This window comes from Dreissena polymorpha, chromosome 9 (genome assembly GCF_020536995.1).
Source record: "Dreissena polymorpha isolate Duluth1 chromosome 9, UMN_Dpol_1.0, whole genome shotgun sequence".
Lineage (NCBI taxonomy): Eukaryota > Metazoa > Mollusca > Bivalvia > Myida > Dreissenidae > Dreissena > Dreissena polymorpha.
Window position 1 is genome coordinate 97,824,018 of NC_068363.1, and position 19,595 is coordinate 97,843,612.

Genomic DNA, 19,595 nt, shown 5'->3' on the forward strand with positions numbered 1-19,595 from the left:
TCCTTGCATGCACATGTTTTATTCAAACATAATTAGTAAAATTTTATTTGATATTTTGCATGATTAAAACGATGATTTTGTCAACCTTCTCTATATGCGCTTATATGAATTCCACCTCTTTTTGCCAACCAGTGGGCGGAGTCTAAGCTTTCCAGGTGGGGTGAATTGACACTTCAATTCCCATTTTCAATGATAAAGGTAATGTTCCCAATTGGTCAAAGAGCAAACAAATCATATGCCAATGATCAATACCATTAAAATATAAACGTTCGGGGCTTTTTTCAATATTTTGGTATTTTAAAAATAAAATATTTACGTTTAAAGTTTAGTGGTAACAATACGGGATTTGTCTTGCGACACACAGGGTTATTGAACGGAATGTTTAATGTATTTTCACGCTTCAACGTACTAAAATGAAATATGCGAACAGCGATACCTTTAAAAGGCGTCAATATAATAAAAAATGATATCTTTGTGCAATTTAAGCATATATAGTGCAAGAGACGTTGATATTATCAGCGACACTGTACAATTTTCTCTCTGGCGTATTTTGTATCATCTTATTGCGTCACATCCGGCTAAGGAACACAACTCTCACACTAGTAAATGCGAATAACTGAAAGGGTCTATCGAACGGAATGTTTAATGTATTTTCGCGCTTCAACGTACTAAAATGAAATATGCGAAAAGCGATAGCTTTAAAATGCGTCAATATAATAAACAAGAAATATCTTTTAAAAAGATATACGGCGTTGATTGTGGTCGATGTTTATTAACGATCAAAAGTTATCTTTATGAGATAAAAAGTAGCGGAAGCTTTTTTTCTGCGCAGTTCTTAGCTACATCACAAGCAATCAATTACGGGGTGTTGCGCCAGATTTCGTGGCTTATTTTGCTTTATGTGATATTATTACTCAGATATCTATATTTACAGAATAGAAAAACACAAGAACCATGAAAATAAATGAGTGCATATAGGTCAGCCGGCATTACTCGAATCTTATTTAATTGCATTATTATAGTATAGTGAATTATTGTGCTCATGCTTAATAAACTGGTCTAAATGGATAAATATTTCTAATTAATTTTATCAAAATTGGTCCTTAGCATGCAAATGTTGAAAACATATTAAACATCGATGATTGACATACCACAATAATATCGCCGAATATCTTTATTTAGTATCTTTCTGATCAAAACAGACTTCAAGTGCACAAAGATTACGAGACGGCGTTTATATAAAGATTTCTGCAACTGACCGCAAACTGACCTTGATACCTTGCGGATTGGAATGCAATGCATTAAAGTTAGGTAACAATTCTGCTGCTGAAACGACGGCTTGTTTAAAGCTTTAAACATTTTCTTGTTTAACGGTTATTTTAGAAAACAATTTTTAATATGTTCGTCAAAGCGTATATCAGGTTACTTAACAACGATTCTTATATGATCTAAAAAGTTTGAGAGCACAGAATGCAATATCGTAGTAATTACCAAATATGAGAACACAGCCTTTAAGCTCTGGCGCTGACATTCTTCTAAATATAAAGGGACACGCACTCTGTATTGGTGTCGAGAATTGAGTGTGAAACTGCTCCATCTCTCAAACCTAATTATTAGAGATAGACCTACAATTGTTTCATTCTTAAAACGCAATTAACATCGTTGCTAAACGAACTGTAGTATCCCTTACCCTACACTTCCCAAAAATAGAAAGTCGATGGAATAACATATTAATGTTAATGTGAAATCTGTTTGTAGATTGACCGTTTTCTACTGCGAAAAGTTTCAGGCCTACCGGCGGAAAATTTTATATTCGAATTGATTGGTCGTTTACAAAGGTCAGGCTAAGGTGAAAAGCTGGCGTTTACAGCTAACGCCGAAAAAATGAAATATTTGTGCAATTTAAGCATATATAGTGCAAGAGACGTTGATATTATCAGCGACACTGTACAATTTTCTCTCTGGCGAATGTTGTATCATCTTATTACGTCACATCCGGCTAAGGGACACAACTCTTACACTAGTAAATGCGAATAACTGAAAGGGTCTATACGTCCTGAGATTTTTAAAGACCCGCGTCATGCTAAAATGGGTTTTATGCCATATGCGCCCATCATAGCTATAGCACACCAGCCAGCGCATCTTGCTGGCTGGTTAGGAGATACAAAATGAGACCATAAAACCTGGAGTGATTTTAGAGTGGACAGCATGGCCTCTGAGCAGACTGCGCAAATGCACAGGCTAGGGATGAGCTATTCAGGCCGGAACGCCATAGGACCCATTTTCGCATGAAGCGGCTTTAAAAGCGTGATTTGAATGTGTCGAAAGGATACTGCGTGTTAATCAAATATTAATATACGATATATTTCGATGGTGAAAAAAGAAAACTGCGTGTTAATCAAATATCAACATTCGATTTATTTCGATGATGAAGAAAGAAAACTACGTTTTAATAAAATTAATATACTATATATAAATATCGATGGTGAAGACAGAAAACTGCGTGTTTTTATTTAAATATTAATAACGATATATTTCGATGGTGAAAAAAGAAACTCATGCGGTGAATATTTAAATGCAATATGCAAAATTTTGAAATCAAAACACAATAGTTAGACTTGGTTTCAAGTAAATTATTTAGAAACGCAAATTTCAAACTTTATTTCGAAGTCAGCATTTACGACGAATATCTTTTAACAATATATATTTCTTGTTATATTTAATATTTTTTTAATTTGGTTTTAGCGATCATAAAGCATTTTTTGTCGTTGTCTATAGTATACATGTAGTTATTGGTGAACTCATGTTCAACGTTTTATAAATTGATCAAACTTTACCTTATACTGTTGCGTTGTTATCACCGGTGCGATTTAGCATACAAGAACGTTTCCCAGACATATCAGATTTTAACCCCGCTGTACTAGCAAGCTCTAACAACGAGGTTGCGCAACAGGCGCGTGATAGTGTATTGAATCATTCATATCTCTTGTTGATCAGCAGTAGTTTCATTTTCCCTTATGTATAGCCTCAGATTTCGAATGTACTGTGCGGCGCAAAAAACACGCAGCAAATAGTGGACTATTTTAATCATTCATAAACATTCTCTTCCGCCACACGTATAATTCAAAAATGGTTTAATGTTGTTTTCTACATTCAAAAATATTCAATTTAACATGATATTGACAGTATGTGTCCATTTGTGAATGAATATATAGTAGAAACACTGAAACCTCTTACATAAATGGCGAACTCTTTCTCGGCGCAAGATGCAGCAGTTGTCAATTTTTTCGTAGTTAGCAAATCTGGCTTGCAAAATGTGATAGTAACCTCAGTTGTTCGCTAGCGAACAACTAAAAACGTAAATACGCATCGGAACAAAAACCAAGTGAACGACTAGCCGACCGCATACGATCATGGAATAAATGTGAGCCGCATCATACGATAATGTTTCTTAATTCATATGCAACCAGCGCAGCTCCACACTAGCTTGCGCATTTGCACAGTTTGGTCAGGAACTTACCTTTCCGCTATAAAGTCACGCTAAGTATCGTGGTCTCATAAGCGTACAGAGTAGCTCCTGACCATACTGCTGGAGTGCGCAGAATGGTCTGGAGATACAGCTACGCTGGTTTTAAATAAACCATAATCGCAATGCGCGACTCACATGACAGCATACACATATTACCTGTTTAATCATACCATTTCAAGTTAAATTAAAAAGCGCAACAAAAAATCCTAATTCGTTTGAATTAATATTTTATTTGTCAATGGTTCGATATTAAGCCAAGCAACACAAGTGTAACTTTTCGGGCACTATTAAAATGTCTATGTGAATATGACTGTTATAGCAATGGTATTAAATTATTAAAGTAGTTTACATTTATTATGTTTTGCTAGCAAACGTATTTGTAAGGAAAATACTTAAAGCATGCCTGGAGAGTATATATTTTCAGCTGAGAAAATTGTTAAGTGCGGTAATTGCAGACCTTTGTTTTCGCGAAGCCATTTTATGGTTCAGCCAATTTCCGTCAATACAACTGAAAGACTTGTGGTTTCGAATAAACTTTACTTTAATATATATAAGTTTTCTTATAAATTTCTGAAGTTCCAACCCGTAACACTGAGTATGAAATTGTTTTGTATGAATTTCCATGTATTGTATTAACACTCAAACAAGCAAGTGACCCGTTGCCTAAAACATCAGTAGATGTTTGCAAGCATTTCTGTTCTTATAATGATAATGCTCGTTTAATTATCATTATTCGCATGATCTAATTAATTATAGTTATTTAAGTTAAAAGAATACAGCGTGTGCCGGTGGCTAAAATCTGATAGAAGTTCTAAATATTTTATTTCACGGAATTAGTGAGCGATCATATTTGGTGCTCAGACAATAGTCATACATACGAACGCGATTATTTTCACCTAAAAATGTTGTTTATATGTGTTTATTTGAATACTTGTATAAGTTTACATACTGTTTGACAATTTTGAATTTCTTGTCATGTAGACTTGATAGGCTCGCGAGCCTATTGTAAATCTTATCGTATTTTTCGCAAGCTAACATTGAGTGTAACCAATGTTCGTTCAGTAACGGGGAATTCCCTTAAATACAGCGTATGGTGGACGAACCAGTTATCGAACACCTAAGAAATTACCAGTGTTTCTCAAATACCGTCGGTCCTCGGATTTTTCCGATAATAATTTGGAAAATCCGGAAATGATTCTTATATTGCCGGACCTCGTGTCCGGTAATAAAATTATGGCGAAATTTGGAATTCCATAAGCTATTTCCAGAAAAGTTTCAAGGCAAAAGTGGGAATTTACTGAGTTATTTATGAATACTCCAATCATGTAAAACATTTTTTTTCATTGGTTGCATTTCTTGAATGACGTACGTCCATATACGGTATCCGAAGAATTTTTCTTCGTCGTCAATGCAAATTACACACTACGTCATCACTATATGAGTAGATTCTCAAAGGGAGAGAATCGATACCATATACTTTTGGTTCTCGTTATATCCAATAATTCGTAAGCAAGCAGGGCATTTACACAGGCAATTGTGATCTTCCCGCGATCTGTCAACACCTACACAGGAGTTCGAAGCGAACTGACAATATCTACAAATGCGTTCGAAAAAAACAGAGTATCCAGATATATAACTGGTGATTTTGTTTTCATTTTATTTTTTAATATCTTAAAACGTTTCAATTAAATTTGGTGAAGGACCCAAACCAAACTCTCATGATGATCAAACTCTGCACTGCATATGTTAAAGCTTATGACCCTTCAGCAGCTGTAGACAAATGGCTGTTAAGATTCGATGGTCTTATGTAAAATTAAATATTTAATGAGGTTTTTACGTAACAAACTCACACCTGCATACAGGACCAACAAAGTTTTCTACCATAATTAAAAAAAAGCATCCAAATAATTCAATCAAAAGCATTGGGATTGACTTTAAGACTAGTATAATATTATAAGGTATGCTAGCCTACAACAGCTTAGCAAAAAGATTAAGTATTGTTGCTCAGGATACACGAAGATGGTCTTCGTCGACTTAATTATTAGCGCCCACCTAAGGCTATGCCTGATGGATATCTAACGAAAGAAGATTAGTCAGAGGATGTGTCTTCAGTAGAGGATTCAGATATCCACGATGAAGATACAAATGCTAAAGAAATCTTGGCAATTCTGAATGACTAAATGCATGATTTGTTTATTAATCTGATAATATTAAAACATTGTTAAAATGTAATCTTTGTATTTCGTCGTCATTTTTTACTTTTTGGGCCTGAAATAATCAGTCTGGGCCGGAAATGGCTGCATGATTATATGACCTCATGATCGTTTGCAGGTGCTTGTTTGAATATCCGGCGGCCATATTGGAGGGACACGCTCGATTAACCATTACGCATCAGGGACAGCTATTTACAATTCACCACTTAATTTCTCTTTACATGTCAAAATGGTCAATTATTGCTGAGTTATCGGCTGTCATAACAATTCTACAAAGGAAGGACAGACATTTTTATAGATTACCTGAGATAATTACTAATCAGTGCAAGAAAACCAGTGAGTTGTCAACAGAGAGGCGGCGATAATGGTTAGCAAGGCTACAACAAGACTTCAGTGGGAAGAATTTGAAGAATATTCGAGTGTGTTCTGACCATTTTGTATCTAGTTAGTTAATGTGCAAATATGTATGAATTAATAACTTGAATGTAGTGATCATAATTTTATACCATAAACAAGTTGAACAGTCTACGGTACTGGTACAAATTTTTAAGCATTGATCAAGTCTACATCCACATAAAGAATAAACTTCGATATTGAAAAGATTCAAATTATGAAATTCTTTGTCTATTCACCAGAAGATCATAGCTGGAGCTCAGACTAAAAATTGGTGGTTTGAGTCTCATATTTAAGACCAAGAAAGTGGAAAGTAAATTGTTATACCACACCAGTCATACTTTATGTCACTTTATATTTTCAGAGCAAAAGGCAGATCTTTTTGACCGAGACAGTCCTGATTGGGCGCCATCAGTGAACATGGGTTGTCACCTGCCCCTAAAGTTGCTGCTGAGCGCTTTGAGAGACGAAAGAAACGTGCTGAGACTGCGGGATCATTGATCCAAGATCTTTCAGACAACAACACTCCAGAGTTACCACCTGATGTAAATTTAGATAGTGCAAAGAATGTTCAGACTGATATGCTTGCTTCAGATGTAGAATCATTGGAACATGAAAATAAACGTTTGAAACTAGAAAATGAAAATCTAAAAACATCTTTCAGGAATGCGTCTATGTTTTCCCAGGAGACTCTTAAAGACAATGATGAAAGAGTGAGGTACTTTACAGGACTTTCTTGATTTGCTATACTGATGTCATTGTACAAGTATCCATATCCTTATCTAACAAGCAAACATAGTGTAACACTTGGAAAGTTTGAGTGCCTTGTGATGACTTTAAGTAGACTTCGCCTAAATTTGTCTGTCAATCACCATGCCTACCAACTGAATGTTTCATGTGCAACCATTTTTTGAACTTTTGTGAATACTATTGACATCATGTCTGTAAGACTAAAACCAATTGTGCGATGGCCTGACAGAGCCTCATTGAGAGCAACAATGCCAGTACAGTTCCAAACACAGTTTGGAAATAAGTGTGCAGTTATCATTGATTGCTTCGAGATCTTTATAGAGCGTCCATCAAATCTTGTAGCGAGGGCAGAGACATGGTCGTCATACAAACATCACAACACTGTGAAGTTCCTTATTGGAATCACACCACAGGGAGTAGTGTCATTTATTTCCAAAGGTTTGGGCGGTCGTGGGAGTGACAAATATGTCACTGAACATTGTATTTTTTAGATAACATTTTGCCGGGGGATAAATGCTGGCAGAAAGAGGATTTGACATCGCGGATAGTGTTGGTTCTGTTTGCTGGTCATTGAAAATTCCAGCTTTCACCAAAGGTAAAGACCAACTCTCTCCATTGGATGTAGAAACAACAAGAAAAATAGCCAATGTACGGATACATGTTTAGAGAGTTATTGGGCTTGAGCGCAAAAGGTACACATTTTTGAATGGGACACTACCATTGGACCCAGTGATCACCAAAGATGAGGATGGCTTTACTACAATTGACAAAATAGCTCATGTGTGTTGTGCGCTGGTTAACTCATGTGGATCAGTGGTCCACTTTGATAAATAGACTGTCTATTGTATTGTCTTATCCGTGCTCTCTGTGTTTAGTATATATAGTATATAGCATTATATAGTTTCATAATTCATTCTGTAAATCATATTTTATTGATTAAATTTAACTCTCTAAATGATGTTACTTCTCAAATACTATGATTAAAGAGCTGTTGATAAGGATTAATATTTGAACAAAAAGTCCTAAAAAAACGTGTATTATGAATTTAGTACACATAGTTTGTTTTAAATATAATTCTGTGAATTGATTTTCCATTTAAATACTTCAATATTTACTTAAGTATGATAAACAGTTGAATTACTTTGTTATAGGACTTTTTGTCATTTGACTCCTTGAATTGGACCAATATGTAAGAAATAAAGTTAAACAAAACAGCACGCATGGAATTGCATTATCATTATGATGTCTTTATTCAATTCTCAATTTTGCAAAATCAAGAAGATTTCCTATAACAACAAAAATATCAGTCTTTTACTCAGAAGACTTAACAAATATGACATTTTTATGAGCAAATTAAGTCGCGTTCTGAGAAAAATGGGCATAATGCATGTTCATAAATTGTCATCCCAGATTAGCCTAAGCAGTCTGCCCACGCTAATCAGGGACGACACTTACCGCTTTTTTGACATTTTTCGTTTAAATAAAGTCTCTTCTTAGCAAAAATCGAATTAAGGCGGAAAGTGTCGTCCCTGATTAGCCTGTGCGGACTGCACAGGCTAATCTGGGATGACACTTTACGCACATGCATTAAGCCCAGTTTTCTAAGAATCAAGGCTCAAATGATCAAGAAAGACAACTCCATTAACCATATTAGTCACATAATTAGCCAAAATGCATCACTCATTTATTAACAAATATCTGTCTATATGAAAATGGTACAATATTTTCTCAGGAGAAAAATTATTAATTAAACAGATACACATTTCTCAGAAATTGTTGCGATCAAGTTGTCACTTTCATTTCAAATAAGTTAACAATTACATAGCACAATCAGGACAATACCATTTCACTGTTTCAATTTCTCAGAAATTGTTGCGATCAAGTTGTCACTTCCATTTCAAGTAAGTTAACATTTACATAGCACAATCTGGACAATGCCATTTCACTGTTTCAATTTTCTCAGGCGACTTGGTGATATTAATACAGCTAAAATGAAACCACACAATTTTGCAATTTTCTCCATCGCAACCAACCATGGGTGGCTCCTCAAGTCCTCTACAAAAGCAAAACCTTTCTCCCACATTACCATCATCTTTTTGACTGGATGTTCTTTCCTTAAGAATATGTAGTGAGTTAATATCAGTTTGATTGGTGTTAGACAGACGTGTAAAGTACTTTCCAACAAGCTCTGGTAACAAAGCCCTACGAAAAAACTTCTGCCTTAGCACAGAATTGTTCATAAAATTCCGAGTTGAAATTTATTTGTTCAATGTGAACACTGATGTCACTCCACACAACAAAGTAACACGATTCCAACTGTGTAACCCCATTTTGAGTTTGAATTTGGAAGAAGTATGGATGATTTCTGTCCAAACATAGCTCTCCGTTTTCCCCTTTAATCAAATAAGGCACTGATTCATCAATCACTTTTCCTTTGTGATTGAATGGACACTTGACTTCCAATAACCAGGACCCACAGCAATCACATTTGATGATCCCATCTGGGGAAGCACCTATAAATGGTCTGTCCTTTGAGATAAAAAGTCCTGTTTCTATTAACTCAACATTGTCGTGGTCAGTAGCAAGTGCTTCGCAACACAAAGTGGCAGCTTTTTTCTCATTGTCAATCCCCCATTTGGTGGCTTCATTTCTAAAGTTTACATTGGGATAAACAATAGATTTTACTAACGCACTTGACGGATTATCTTTGTTCGCAGTGTAAACACTCTTCATTTTTGATGCTGTACTACGCCCAGCGCGGTAATTAAACCACTTACCCTCACTTGTCTGTTTTCGGGTAATTTTCTCTACATTTCAATTTTACTCGTCAGTGACCGTAATTTCAATGCTCTCACATAATTTGATTAGCTGGTCATAATCTAAATTCATCGATTGTTTGTTCTTGAGTTAAGTTAGTGGTTTAGGCAACTTGAGCACTGCTGACTTGGGTTTGTAGCTCTCTAGATAATCAGGCACAATTGATAAGATTGCAGGCTTGCGGTTGGTGGAAACTAGATCAGAGAAGAAAGAGTGTAATTCACTTTCTGTAGGGGAAGGAATTTTCCTAGTCTTTCTTACAGGATGAACATTTTTAAAAATTTGACTAGTTGAGCTACTTAAACATTTTTCAAATTTTCTCTTGAGGGACTTCGCACTTTGAAAGTTAACGTTGGAAATTTCTCTATACTAAACATTCTTCACGGATGGGGGGGATGGTCCAATATGCTGGTTCCTGTGTTACAGTCCTTTCGTCTCTTACTTTAACAGTTCTCATAACCCAAAACATTAAGGCAGCAACATGTGTGCAAGTTTCTCCACATCCTGCCATACAGCCACAGTGACTGGCCAAAACTTGACCATCCTTCATAGAGATGAACCATGGGGACAGTGGTTTTTCATGCATTCTCTGAGAGTGAAGAACCTGCAAGTATAAAAAAGCAATATTGAACTACATTTACAAGATATTAAGCATCTTGACATATGAAACACATAAAAAAGTCAGCATCAAGCTAAAAATACCTAAGTTGTAAGCATGTCGCTCATGCTGTTTGAAGTGAAACCAAAATCTAAAATAATTGTTCCCAACCATGCGTTTTGTCGTTGAGAACATCATAACTGGATCTTAGAAATCAGATATAGGTCAGCAAAGGTAAAATTCAGTTCAATTCTTGGTATACATGAGAATAACAGTGTACTTAGTAGTTTATATTATGTGTTACTGGCTAAAACATACAGTAACACGCCTCGACTGGGAATCAAATCCAGGACCTCTCGAACCATACACAGACATTCTATCACGTCTGGCAAAAGTACTTGCTAAAAAAGTTAGCTTCGAGGGGTGGTAGTACAAATGCTGTTTACCTCGATACATATGTACCAGTACAAATCTGTGAACAGGGCTGATGTAGTAATGAGATAAAATTACAAAAATAGCTTAATATCCATAATGAACTTCAAGAGAAAGCAATAACTTACCCTTCCTTTCACCAACAGTCTGTTACTCAACACATCAGAAGTAACGCCAGAAACCTAGTTGCAATAATTCAACTCTCAGCTTTATAACCCAATGGTTAGCTGATAGTTGCAATGCGCCGGCTCTTGCCCGTGTGTGCAAAATTTAATTAACAATTCAATGGTTAATGAACACTGAAACTGCAAGATCTTATCAACTTTTACCTGTCTAAACCACAAACTCATACGAATGGTACCATTAAAACAATAAATAATTGCTTTTTATTGACTTAGTTTTGCTTTCGTACGCTGTATCCGCCATATTGGAAAATTGACCCAATATTGGTTAGGTCGCAGTTCACCTATATTTTGCACGTCGGGTTATGTGTTGGAGCCTACAAAGTCGATAACGATGTGTTATTCGATACAGAATACACTGTTTCAAATTTAAACATAAAACATGTCAGCGAGGAAAGTGTGATGAAACATCGTCGTGTTTTTATAGGGTGCATGCAAAGGATAACATCCGTAGGTTGCCATTCAGGTAAATTTAACATGCTTATGAAGTTTATTCATTATTTTCCTCAATTTGTCTCCAACGACGTCTGTTTAGTAAAGCGCACGGATTCTCTGCGCTGAACTGCACCCATGTTTATGAAGGGGTGCATATGGGCTGCCAGAGCCGCCATAGCAAAAATTATCAAAGGCTCTGGCAGTCCGTTTATATGGACTAGCCAGAAACCCAGCCACACTCAACTTGATTCACTGCTTCTTAGCTTTTGAAGTTTTTCAGATCTTCCATCGTGTAAATACTAGGTGTAAACAACAAATAATTAACGATGTCAGGGTAGGTCAACGATGGCAGTTGATTCACATCATCACAAAGCTTTTTCAAATCATATGGGTCAATACCACCAATCAATGCAAGTTTTTCAATGTATCTTGCTTTTGTTGCAGGCTCCAGTCTATCTTTGTACGGCCCTTTTTGGTTCAGTGATTTAGACACCATGAGTCACAGTTTTACGCTCTCTTAATTTTGATCGATGTTTACGCTTCGCTGGTATGCCTCCAATATGGCAGCCGAACCGCTGCGCACGTAAAAATCTCCTATTATTGCAAACGGTCTATAAACTATAATTTTGGGAAGGACTGAATTACGTTAAATTTCCTTAAAATTGAAACACTTAAAATGACAAAAACATTTTGTTTTAACAAATGACTAACAGTTCAATCATTGAATGATTTATCTGTAAAGTTTTTCAGCAAACTACCTTCAAGAATTTATAACAATGATTCCCTGGTTATTGTCACCTCTAGCAGATAAAACAAAATGGCGGCCGATGTAAACATAACCTATTACCCGACACTTCATTAAAACTACTCCAGCAGAGCGATTCTGGTCCCTGGCCGTCTTTGCCTTATATAGTAAGCATAACCATATATGTCACAACACAAACATCTATAAATAAACGTTATGAATGATTGTCGTATGACCATCTATGGAGAAATCGTAAACAAATAACGTGTGAGGGGTACCGAATGGAGAACAAATAAAAAAAACATCGATGGAATAATCTCCCCTTCTGATTGCCCACGAGCTTTCAAACGGTTGAGATCCGGTATTGTATACGTTTGTGACATTGTTTTGAGATCAAGAAGTAATTTCGGCGCTTATATATTTCAGTTTTGTTTTTGAACTTGCAATAGCTATCTTATAATTGTGATTTGATGTATTTCGACGGTGTAAAGTGTATAATTCAAAGTGGCATTCATTGTCGCGACCTAGTCCTAGTAACTCAGTGTTAGTGAACGAAGGATTTGTGTTTACTTTTCACCTTAAGTTCAACTGTGTGTTTTATTACCCATTTTGTGATCTGTTAAAAACACGTGCTTCGCGCATTTGGACACTTACAGTGTGTTTTACACTAGTGCAATAATTGACGCTGTTGATGTGTTTATAGTGACTGTGTGATATTTCATTGATTGAACACTTACCAGTGCATTTCAATTTTGAGTGACACTTTAATACTTATTATTAAGAAACAGGTGCTTCGCGCATTTGGACACATACAGTGTGTTACACACTAGTGCAATAATTGACACAGTTGACATGTCCATAGTGATATTTGCACTGAACACTGACCAGTGTATTGCAATTTTGACACTTATTGATTATTGAAAACTAGTGCTTTTTAACTTGTGTGACCTTTATTTTTATTAAATCGTGATTGATCTGTTTTGTTTATATTCTTTTTGTGTAGTTAGAAACACATGAGACAAGTTTAGTTGTCCTTATTAGCCTTGTTGCAATAGTATTGTTAAGGCAGTATTTGGATTGTTAGGACTTGTCTTTTTATAATTAGTAGATTTATTACGCATGCTCTTTTGAACAGGATGCAGCGTTGTGTCGGGAAGCATTTTCCTTTCATTTTTTCAGATGCCCAAGACAGGAGAAAAGTGAACCTTATTGCTGGGGACTCCAATGTTCATCGGATTAAGGATATTCTTCCTGACGATATAGCTGCCAAATGCCTGCCAATCTCCGGTAAGAATATGTTATAAAAATGGTATTGAACAGTTATTACAGTTTTAGTTTTTTTCTATTAATGGTATAACATGTACACATTTTTCTAAACGTTAAAACAAAATGATCAATGAAATAAACAAAAGGTTACCGTTTAAACGGTATCCATATGTCAGTGATTAAAGCGTCAGTGACATCGCATTTCCAAACTGAAAGTAATGATTATTTCCAGAAGTTATATTCAGATCATAACCCATTTGCGCAATGACGTCATATTGTAAGGCCCTGAAGTATTCATTAACTTGTTTATTATCTGTTACTCATAATGTAAACAAACTGCTATTGTTTATATTATCATTTACTCAGCCATTACACTATCCCATACTTAAGATTATGGTTAAAGTGTTTAATTGTTATATTAACTGATAAAGTAATCATTTAAATATGTTTTGTCTAATGATTATTAACAGAACTTGAATTCCAAAACTTACTGTCAATGTCCGACCTTCAAGGAGGCTAGTCCAACCGTCATCTTGCAATGATTCTATTGGTTAAATTCATTTCTAAGTGACTAAACATTGTATAATTATAATAATACGACTATAAGTTACTTTAAGACACTATTTTATAGTCATTAAATGTTCATATATGTTGTTATTTGTGTAAAATTCGCCATTCCTAAAAAGTACTTTTCAGCTGTTGAAATATTTCGGATATATTGTACCGTAATATTTCTTCTCTGTCATAACTGCATGCTCGTTTAGGTCAGAGAGAAGTATATTTGTTTATTGTTAGATATAGAATCCTTTGCGCATCTATATTTGCGCCTAAACTGTTCTTTTGTTAGTTAAAATATAATATTATTGTTGAATGTTTTGCCGCTAGAGAACTTTGTTTAGGATATAGGATTCCTAAATGCATTTGATTGGTTGTCGCAATCCTAAGTCATTTTGATTGGCTTAGCCAAATTCCTAAGACATTAGTGCGCAGAATCACGCAGAATCCTAAATTTTGGGAGCTTCCGGTGTGAATGTAAACACATACGCTGAAAATGTAATCTATGAAATAAAATAAACGCCAGTGATCTGAGTGAATGTGAATGTCTTAAAATGGTTGGATTATGTTAATATGGACTATATGCACGAGAAACAAGTAACGAGCTTTTGTTAAACGTGTTTTAGATTGTAGTTCTTGATTTTACATTTCCCCCCGCCGTATTTTCGCGCGGGTGGGGTACATAATAAAGCATAATATTCAAATCTTATAGACATATAGACAGCAATCACAGGCTGACAAACTAGTTCTATCCTGTCAGCATTCTACCCGTTATTTTGTTGTGAACTCGTCACGCATGACCGGGTCGCCTAATTGAAAATCGCCAATTGTCGCCGTTCCGAATAAACCGTTAAACACGTATACGTCCACGGAAAAAAAAACTTGATAAAACCTAAATATAAACATTATAATGAGCAAAAGGCAATACTCATCCACAGCTAGTGAGAGCAACGCTAGCGTGAGTGAAGTACCTGTCTTCGATACACCAAACTCAAATAAACCAAACAAGCAGAACAAAAAAAGTAGTAAAACGACGAAAACAGATCAAGGAAACCAAAATCAGAAAACCATGACGGACTTCGTGCAAAGCGGGGCAACAAAAACCGTGACCGAGCACACGGAAACATCAATCGGAAAACGTCTCGATGAAATTAGCTCCAAGCTAACAAACGTGCTTATAAAAAATGACACTTTTCTAATCAAAACCATAATAAAGGAAACTCTTGAAGAAATAAAGGAAAAGTTTTTAGGAAGTGTTTAAAAAAAACTTGAAATACTGGAAAGGGCGTTTTTGAAACTAAAAACGAAATAGACTCATTACACAAAATAAATAAGGATAAGAAGAGTGAAATCGATTGCATGAAAAAATTGCAATACGATACAGAGTGCAGCCAAACATCCGGTCAAAATGATCTTGAACAATATGGCCGGAGAAACAGCATTCGTATTACTGGCCTCTCCAATGATTCGGACCAACAGTCGTCAATGGCCGTGGCCGACGAAACGGTCTTAATGTTAAATGACAAGCTAGGCATGCAACTCGAGACCAAAGATATCGATATTGCCCATCGCCTCGGAAAATATGTAGAGAATAAATGCAGGCCAGTCATTGTAAAACTCGTCAGGCGCCAAACGAAAAACGAAATAATGAAGCGTGCCAATCGTCTAAAGAATACTGGCATCTTCATTAATGAAGACCTGACAAAGATGAATGCAGAAGTTCTGGCTTCATTACGTCTCAAAGAACCTGAGTTGGTGGAGAAGGCCTGGTCCCGCGACGGGAAACTTTTCGTACGCTATCGGGGACAAGACCGTAACGAGCTAGTGACATTTGATAAATACAAACTCTGGCTGGCAAAGGCTTTGCCAAACAAAAAGCATGCGACAAACAATACAACTTACGCCCGAAAAGTGTCAAATGGCAGCAGCTCAAGATCGACCAACAGAACACAATCAATAAAATAGGGGCGATAACTCTGGACCCGGACATTAAACCCTCTCTTTCTATAGATACCCTGTAGAACCCAATGTGTATTTTCCCTTTAGAAAGTATATTTTTGTGATATCGCATGTAGCTGTGTTTTTGTAAGTTAAATGTAATTAAATTTTGTAACATACACAAATACACACACACCACACAGACGCATGCTACCATATAGACGCATGCATGTAAGTACGCAGGCACACACACGCGCGCACGCATCCATACACTTACACAAACACACATTTACTTGGCGCACGAACCATTAACTATAGACAGCTATTAATTTTTGTCACAAACTAATAATCACATTCTTAACAACCATCGGATATCATAAAATACGTACCTATTAAACTCGTTAAGATTTATTCATATCCCCAAAAACTGCGTGCAATTTACAGTATAACTTAATTTATCTATTTGAAATGGGAATTGTGTATGTATATATGTATCCCGGAAAAAGCAACTTTTTGGAAAACCCCACTAATCTGCTGGTACAAATAAACATGACCCATTTATAATCCTTTCAAAATCACACACCGTATCAACCGTTATAATTTAAAGTAAGCTATCATTGGCTGATTTAATGGACCAGCGTTGTTTGTACCGGGGTGATTAGTGGGTTTTTCTAAACTCGTGCTTTTCCGGGATAGATCTATTCGTGTGTTGTAACCTCATTCAAAATATTGCCATAAAATTTAACAATGTACACATTTCCGCAATGAACGTATCGCAGAGAAAAAGCAAACCCACTTAAGAGGGAGTATACTTTATATATGTTAACAGGGTAGTGTTTGTTTCCCGATCCTTTCAGTAAGGTATTTTTGATGATAAATGTTATGATAATAGAAATATTAAAAAAAAAAAAATAAAGAATTGAACAGCCAGTGATCTACTAATATTAAACATTTTATAAAGTGTTTTTATAGAATTTTGGAATAGTTAGTATTTTATATAAAACTGAACCCTCACACCTGTTACATGTCTAAATGAAATATTTTCTTGATATGTACATGAATATTGTCTGTACGATTTATTTGGATTTCTGTTCTCAAGAACTGTGATTCGTTTATGGAAAGTACATGATTATTGTTTGTATGGTATATTGAGTTTTTTGTTCTCAAGAACTGTGATTCGATTATAGAAAATAATTTATATTGAATATATTTGATGCGTGTTTTCTTCTTTAAAGCAAATATTACATCTATGAATTTCCTAGTAGCAAAACGCATAATAACTGTTAAGATTTGCCTTTTCAAAGAAAAAAAATATACGCCTGTTACTAGTATACATGTATAATCTATTTAATCTATCTGTCTTTAGAGTATCGTGCATATTTTTTTTAAATAGTACGATTACTTAAATACTGTTTATAAGATAAATATTCAAATAGTAGAAATAATGCTCTAAGTGTTAATAGTTCAGCTTTTACACCATGCTACATGGCATCATTTCATTTAAACAAATTTTGTTTTCATTCTATGTTTATATGTTAATAAAGTGCAAGGTCTTACTACCTAAATAAATCAATGGCCCCATTTCTATCTTCCTATTTAACACTACTTAGAATAAAATGATTTTTATACTTTATTTGGAAGCGGTTAAATGGGCCAATTGAAGATTCCTCACATAATTAAAAAAAACACTGATATAGCTTCATAATTATTGATTCTATAATTTCAGATCATTCTCTTCCTGTCATGGGACCTGCCAACTATTGTACTGAATACATCCAGTACACTTACATATATATTTATTTATGTATGTTTTCTTTTTGTTTTCCATGTTGTTGTTAGTTTCTTCAAGATACTTTTCCAGTAGTATTACTGTGCTTTATTATTATTACAAGTACACTTTAAAGGCATGGTATACAGATGTTCACATAATTAAATGTATTCGAACTCATTTTTACCAAATACAACTTTCCTACTGAGAGTTTAACGCTCATAACTTTGATAGTTTAGTATTAACACATCCGGTGGTTAGTCTAGTTCATCTTTTTTTCGGAACTAGATTAACTGACGGCCGGATACAGACTGAATAAAATATGAGATTTACATTCCAAACGTAGATAACTTCTAACAAGTCTTCCTTTATTTAATAAACGCGTGAGTATCCGTCAGTCGATCTAAGCATATTTCGTTTTCGTTTATTTGGATCGACAAAGAGACGGATGGGAAAAAGTACCTGTGTACATCTGTTATTTTACAGCTTTACCATACATTTCATTTGTTTTTCTTATAGAGCATGTGTCTCTTGATATTAACAATATTTTGTAATTACAATAGCCATATTTATTTAGTTATCATTGTAATCAACGCTTAATAATTATAACAACATACACACACGAAAAAACCAACACGCAAAAACGCACAAACATATACACGTACGCATGCCCATAACTCACACGCTCGCGCGCACGCAAAGTAAAACCAGCACACGCACACACTCAAACATGCACACACACATGCACGCACGCGCACACACACGTGCGGATACACACGCGATCACACACACACACACACACACACACGCACGCACGCACGCACGCACGCACGCACGCACACACACACACACACACACACACACACACAAACACCCACACACACACACACACACACATACACGCAAGCACATACACACACACGCATGTGCGCACACACGCATACACAAACTTGCGCTTACACACACAAACCCGTAACAGCACAACACACGCACACAACAAGCGCGCACACACCCACATACCCCCTTCCCCCCCCCCCCCCCAACACACATGGCTACGTGTAACTAGTTAAATGTTGATGTCGATAGCAGTACGTTAGTTGATCGACTCTTTTTTAATTTTTGAATATACATCTACATCACATGGAAACCAGGATACGTACACTTATAATGCTATATATTAGGTAGAAAACGACTTTCGCTATACAGTGATTTTTTTTTTCAAAGAGTCATCATCCATTGAACGGTGTCATATATACGTGTTTTTTTTTCAGATCACTACCTACATTTATACGATGTTGACAGAACCGTATTTAATCATCATCCCTAAACACAATATTTGTATTTTGTTTGTACATATAACCTTTTTGTGTTGTTTTCTTTTAATCTATGTATGTTTGTTTAGAAGAAAAATCTTCTTACATATGATAATGTTTAGCAAAACACAATGTTTTTCTTTATGAAATAGCTATTTTTGTAACTTGGATGGTGAATTGTTGTGTACAGTGTACTTATCTGACCTTTATTTCTATTTCACTAAAATATCTTTTGAAGAAGAGACAAAAACACTGTCTTTATAATTTAATGCCACCTATTTTGCCAATGAATGATATAAATATTGCGTCGTTGAACTGCCGCGGTCTATATGGGAGCAAAAACGAATGGATAAAAAAAAAAGAAAGAAAAGGACTAGCATGTTCATGTATGATATACTATTATTATTATTATTACTATAAGCTACCATATAATCTACGGTGTTATACATATATACTTTTTGTATCTCAGATCACTAATTCAATTAGTTTGTGTATTTCCTGTGTAAGGAAATGCGCTTTTTATGTCTCTATTGGAGACCAGTCGTTTATTATTGTTATAATCTCACATTTATGATAAAAAAAATTTACTCCTTCTTTTTTATGGAATATTCATTCTTTTGTATCCCTTATTTTTGTTTTCTAATTGTGTTTGTTTGTGTAG